Source organism: Lepidochelys olivacea, assembly GCF_965140295.1.
Source record: "Lepidochelys olivacea isolate rLepOli2 genome assembly, chromosome: 2".
In the NCBI taxonomy this organism is placed as follows: domain Eukaryota; kingdom Metazoa; phylum Chordata; order Testudines; family Cheloniidae; genus Lepidochelys; species Lepidochelys olivacea.
Window position 1 is genome coordinate 115,683,433 of NC_140412.1, and position 6,484 is coordinate 115,689,916.

A 6,484-nucleotide genomic window follows, 5' to 3' on the forward strand; every position below is an offset into this window, starting at 1 on the left:
TTGTGGGAGGAGACTAGAACCTATGGACCCTAGGTTGGGGAGTGGATCCAAATGGGTTGCAGGATCTCCTATTGTCCTGAAATCAATGGGAGTTACTTGAATCCTACAATGAAAGAACAGGGCCCTGGACATTTTAGGTCCTGTGCACAATTCCAGCATTCATCGCTGCTGTATAGTCTACTCCACACATTAATTACCTGTGCTGCTAACCTCTCTCAATGCCGTCATGTCCGTTTGTACTTTAAGTTCAGGTTGTCTTGGACTTGTCACCTTCTTGGTTTTATCTCTTACATTTTACTGGTACCACACTCATGTCTCCATTTTACCTCCTTTTGGCTAAATAACATCCATACCTGACTAATCCAAAGAGCTATAAGCTCAGAGACGCTATACCATCCACATTAGCCCTTTCAGAACCTTTAAAAAACCTTCAATATCATTGCTCTAATACCGCACTGAGAATAGTAGGTGATACTCAAGGAGTCCAGCAGTTCCCTTGCGTGTGACTTGGAAATGGACACCACAGGCAACAGCAGTCAAATTCTGATATCGATGCTTGACTGCTGTTACTTTCTCTGAAGATTCCTGGTCATTTGTCCAGATTCAGTTTGGGAGATTCGTCCTGGCTGGTGAGCTCTGATGTTTTTTTTCTAATAAACACTTTTCTCCTTGCTGTGTGCTTTTTAAATTCATGGTTAGCTGTCGAGTACCCTGAGAGCCAACACTTCAGTTTAGATTCTATACTCCAGCAAGACGCCTGCTTGGATCTGTGACTTTCTGATTTCCCGTGCATCAGACCACAGCTCTTAATCTATACCCCTTACAGCTCCATTGTAGGCCCCATCAGCAGCTGTATGTGTCATGGCTGCCTTGCAGTTTTTGTAACTTCTCCCTAGTGGCCGCTGCCTGGTCCACTAACCTTCCCTCCCCACTCTGCAAGTTATTCTTTTTGGTGGTGCTCTTATTTTGTGACAGCTCTTTGCCACAATCTGTGGCCTCAAATGGTCACAGAGCACTTTGCTAGATTTCTCCGCTGGACTCGGTTCCAGAGGGATGATGTGATGCACTTTGCATGGCGTCCTTTGCATGCACTCATGAGAGAATCCGCCCCCCCCCACCCCACTAACACACAATTTTCTGTTCAGGGTTAGAATCCCAGCAGGTGTGGTTTTGCTAGTCCTTAATACAGCACAATTATCAGTCCTTGGGTTGGAGGGAATTGGGAGTGGAGCGACTGAGATGTTCAGCCTCTCTCTCATTCATACACTGTGCTGCCAATGCTTTAACAAGGGACTCTCATGGAACATTTTCCCCTTTGCCTGTGATAAACTTTAGTGTACAAGAAGTGCAGATAATTGCAGAGAGGAGGGCTCAGCACTGGGGAGTCTATACGTGTTTTATTTAAGTGCTGACTGTGCACTATACAACATTTTCTTCCTGAAACATATACTGTGTGTATTTATAGTATAGCACAGTGTTGTCCGTGTGATATTTCAAAGGTGACGTCAGCTGAGATGAAGATCTGGGGCAAGGGTTTCAGGTGTATTCTCCCCTGGAAATTATTATTACTTTTTAAAATCCTGACACATCTTATTCCAGTGCGTGCCAAGTACAACACAATTGCTCTTCTGAAGAACATTTATGAGCCTCGGGGGTAAGTCATGTCTGGCAGGGATGATTTAGCAATACACATTGAGGCCATGAGTTCCATCAGAAGCAGGGAAATCACCCAAATCTCCCATAAATGTGGCAGCAGAATTTTAACAAGGTCCTGAGAGCCTCCTGCAGCACATCACTGATACAGACACAGGCAAAACTATGGTGCGAGCATACAGTAGCTCTCTGTAGCCCAGATCATACTGGGGACTAGCAAATATAAAATCCAACATCTGTGTTCCAGATCTGAGCAGCCTTTGGACTCGTCATTGCCGATCCATCTGTAGAAGGCATCACACAACAGTCACTTAAATCAGAGTGAGGTAAGAGAGAGCGTGGTTGGGCCATGTTGATGTTGAGACTAGAACTGTGTTTGAAAACTATGATAAAACACAAGCTCAAACACAACATTTACTAAACTGGATTTAAACACAGTTTCACATGCGGCGCATGGTGCCAAAATAAATGAGAAACTGTATTAAAAATATAATTCAACAGGCACCGGTTCAAACACGGTTACCATCTCAGAGCAGATCAGGCCCAAGAAATTTCCCAAGAGACCGAGCGATCGATAGTTACTCTGTTCCTTTTGCTTGGCCCCTGCAGCCCTCCTCCATGGTAATTATGTAGAATTCTACTTATAATACAATACTTGTGCCAGCACAATCTTAGTTCAGATAATTATTTGGGTGGCAAATATTAGAAGTGAATTTCTGGAGTTCAGTAGCAAGCTAGAGAGTTCCCCGTGTGTGGGGAGTAATATTTTAGTAGTCATGGTTCACGGCAGACAGTGGTTATTTTGATTCAGACCTAATAATAACACCACCACTTAGCGTTTTCCATTTTCAAAGTTCATTGCAAAAGTTAACTAACTAATCTTGCCAGTTCTCCTGGCAGGTAGCTAAATGTTGTTGTCTCCATAGTATGGTGGGGAAAGCCAGAGTGGTCAAGGGCTGTATTTTCACAAGTGGCCTCTGGTTTCTGGTGTCTCAGTTTTTGGGTGCCCAACTTCAGAGCCTGATTTTCCTTGGTGTATTGAGCACTCAAAACTTCCATTGACTTCAGTCAGAGTTATGGATACAAAGCACCTCTGAAAACATGGCTTTACATGTTTAAAGTTGGATACCCAAGAATTGAGACACCAAAAAGTAGGGACCATTTTAGAAAATTTGGGCCTAAGTGACTCACCCTAGACCACTCTAGACAAACCCAGGATTAGAGCTCTGACATTACTCAGTCTCATGTTGCTATTGTTATTATTAATCATTTGTATTACTGTAGTACCTAGGCACTCCAGTCACGCACTAGGACCCCTTTGTGCTAGGTATTGTACAAACACAGACTCACGCTGAGTTCACTAGATTCTCTCCTATTCTGGCTTTTATATCAACCCCTTTGCATGGTTCCTGAGTACCCAGATCTCTATGCAGTTCTGATATGTAGTTTACAGTAAGCAGTGGTTTCCAATAAGCATATATTTATAATACGTGTGTCACATTTGGTCACAGAAACATTATTCACATTATAATTTTACAGAAGATGTTAATGTTTGTCTTTTGAAGAGGACCCAAATGAAGTTGTATTTGTTAGTTACACTATGCAATGAAACAGTGTTCACACAAAACCAATATGGCAGCTGGTGCTGGGGTTTCATGGGCACCTAGCAGCCAAAATGCCAAAAAGACAAGAAAAAAATCTATTTAAGCAATTTTTTCCTCTCTATAGGAACTTAGTCTGTCAGAAGCATAAACACTTGCAATCATGCACTTCCTACGATGCATGTGCTATCGAAAAGGGAGGTGTTAATTGCTGTGCTAATTACAACATGATTGCTTTGCACTTGTTTTGCACTTGCAGGTGATTAAATTTTTAACGAAGCATATTACTTGGCACTGTTAGCACAGTTAACACATTTCTCTCTCTCTCTCCTCTCTCTCTCTCTCTTTTTTTATGCCTTGGGAGAAGTCCCGCGCCGCCGACCCTTCGCTGGCTGTGATGTGCTGTTGTGTTTGGAACAAGTCTCTGTTTAGTCTGTCAGTAGCAGTACCCCAGCTTCCGGCTTGGGAAAGAGCAGCAGCCTATTATAATCATACTCAGCATGACGGCACTGGCCAGATGCGAACGCAGAACCCACAGAGGTATTAGCTAAAAATTAGGCAATGCTGTTGATGCCAGTCTCCCAGATTTCATTTAAAAACTATGCCAACTCAAACCAGTCAGGCAGCAGCATCAGAAGATTTTTGAAGGAAGGTAGAGAAATGACAGCAAGTTCCATGTGATTTATTTCTGCTTTACAGCGTGCATTCCCAGCTGAACCAGAGTACAGAAAACATGCATCTGTTACATGGGCAGGCTTGTATCTCTCTGATAAGGCTGTATGCACATAGTGCAGGGTGGGTGCGCATACTAAAGCTAGGTGAACTAGTCACTATAATTTATTTGACAAATTTAGGCTTCTTTGTTTGTGAGTTCTCTACAAATAGATTCTGATTTTTACAAATGTGTTTATTAGTCACAATGGTTGGCTGCATTGCTTACTGTGGACATAGTTAGACCTGTGGCTTCATGAATTATTCAGCTATGTCAATGTCTCTAGCTATTTGTGTGACGGGCTGGATCCAAAGACAACAGGAGTCTATCCATTGACTTCATGTGGTTTTGGATCAGGCCCTATTGGTGGAGAACTGGTCATGTGCATCATAGAAGTAATGCATAGGACCAGAGATGAGCCACCAAAATGATTAGGGGCACGGTGAGATTTCCTGGTGAGGAGAGGCTGGAAAAATTGGGAATGTTTTTTTTTAGAGAAGACATAAATAAAAGAAGGGGACATACGAGAGAGATGCAAAATAACGAATGGAATAGAGAAATTGCTCCCTCATAATTAATGAACAAGGACCATCCAATGAGGAAAGGCAACACATTTAAAATGATATAAGGAAATGCTTTTTTACACAACATGTAATTTGGGGACTTATTGCCACAAAATATCATGGTGTCCAAGAGCTTAACAGGATTCAAAATGGATTAGGTATTTATGTGGATAATGAAAACTGCATTAGCCCAGATAAAAAATATAAGGGATACAAACTCTTATGCTTCCTGGCATAAACCAATAGCAAACTCTGATGGGAATCAGAAAGAAACTTCTCTATGAGTAGATTATTCCATAATTGTCCCTAATGGGATTTCTTGCACCTTCCACTGAAGCAGTTGGTATTGGTATTGTCAGAGATGGGCTACAGAACCAGATGGACCTCAAGTCTGATCCAATCTGGCAGTTCCTGTGTTCCCATATGGTGGTGTTTCTGCTTCCTGATTGGGTGACTGATAGTTTTCTAAGTGAGATGAGGGAACTCAGAGATTACAAGAAGGTTGTGAAAATATTTCTGGAATAAATCTTTGTGCTCATCTACACACGTGAGTATTTATTGGGCTTTCACTTTATGTGAACATAGGAAAAAAATGACTTACTGGAATGTTTGCATAAAATGAATAAAACAAAAGGGGTTGGAAATACCTTCAAAATGAATTAGTGGATTTTATCTGACAACTGTTTGTGAATGCTTTTTGGTAGCTCTTGCTCAGCTGTAACACTCACTCACTCTCTCTGCAGGATCTGGGATAATACGTTTGGTCCTTGGAGAACTGGAATATAAGACTGGGTGGTGGCACCTACACTGGCAGAAAGCAACGTGCCCTGTAGCTGATTTGTCTATTAGTATTAGACGTTAAAATAAAATCTAAGATTACAAATTGCTGTGAGGTGGTAGTGTTACCATACTGTCATGGCTTGGCAATTTCAGCCTAAAAGCTCATGGACACTGATCCTTAAATATTGAATAGATGATGTAAATAGATTTTTCTATAGGCAATTACATTAAGATTTCAGACTTAAGTACCTAAACATCACACTTTTTTTATGCTGAGTAATTGTTCACATGTGGTGAAGGCCATTAACATAATCATAGGGCGAACAGGCCTATGAGGAATAAAAATGACAACAGAAATATGTTTTCTGCAAAGCTGAAGACTTGGTAGTAACAATTCAGGACACGGATAAGGATCTCTTTAATGTTTCATGAATTCTGTTGGCCCACAAATAGCAGCGCTTAAACTTTCCCCCCACCGTTTTGTCCATACGGTATTACAAGTGGATCTCTCATGAATGGATAAATGACAGAGACAAACAGCCACTAAAGAGATGAAAAATCTACTTGTTCCGGGCCTACTCTGGGGAGATGCTGGGGGTGAGCATACCCAAGTTGTACTGAAATCAGTGGGCAAAATCTGAATGGTGCCAAACTCCTGCAGCTCCCAGTGAGGTCAATGGGAGTTGCACTTGCTCAGTACCTCTCAGGATTTGGCCCACTGTGAGTGGAGGGTGCTCAGCCCCTCCTAGCTACAGGCCCAGTATGTCGAAGCAGGATGAAGGGTTGGACTGTTCTAGTGGGTACGATTGCCAGATGCTGAGTGTTATGGACTCTAGCTAAATGAACAGTGGGTGTTTAATCTCGGTATCTATTTTTGTTTGACTGGAAAGGCATATGTGCACAGCCTTTTACTACATTCAATTAATGCCATTTTTAACTGGCAGGTTTCATGATCTGTAATTTCATTAAGAGCCATATCTATTGAAGGACCACTGACCTTTTAATTTTTGCTTAATGGATTCAGTTATATCAGTTACAAATCTTGCCATCTCACCCCACCAAACTTCATATTCTAGGCCATTATTCACTAGCTGGCTGGCCCCCAGTGTGCTTTCACTGTAGATGTTATAACAGAAAGGAGATGAACAGGCAGCTCTCACTCCCAATAAATTAAT

At 41.8% G+C, this 6,484-nt stretch overlaps 1 long non-coding RNA gene across 1 annotated transcript; it reads left to right on the plus strand.

Annotated features, from left to right (window-relative positions):
- The first annotated feature begins 1,899 nt into the window (after window positions 1-1,899).
- LOC311515193 lies at window positions 1,900-5,381 on the plus strand. The gene is made up of 3 exons (XR_014710079.1): window positions 1,900-1,979; window positions 3,622-3,794; window positions 5,273-5,381. It is a non-coding gene; the product is annotated as an uncharacterized lncRNA (long non-coding RNA).
- The last annotated feature ends 1,103 nt before the right edge of the window (window positions 5,382-6,484 follow it).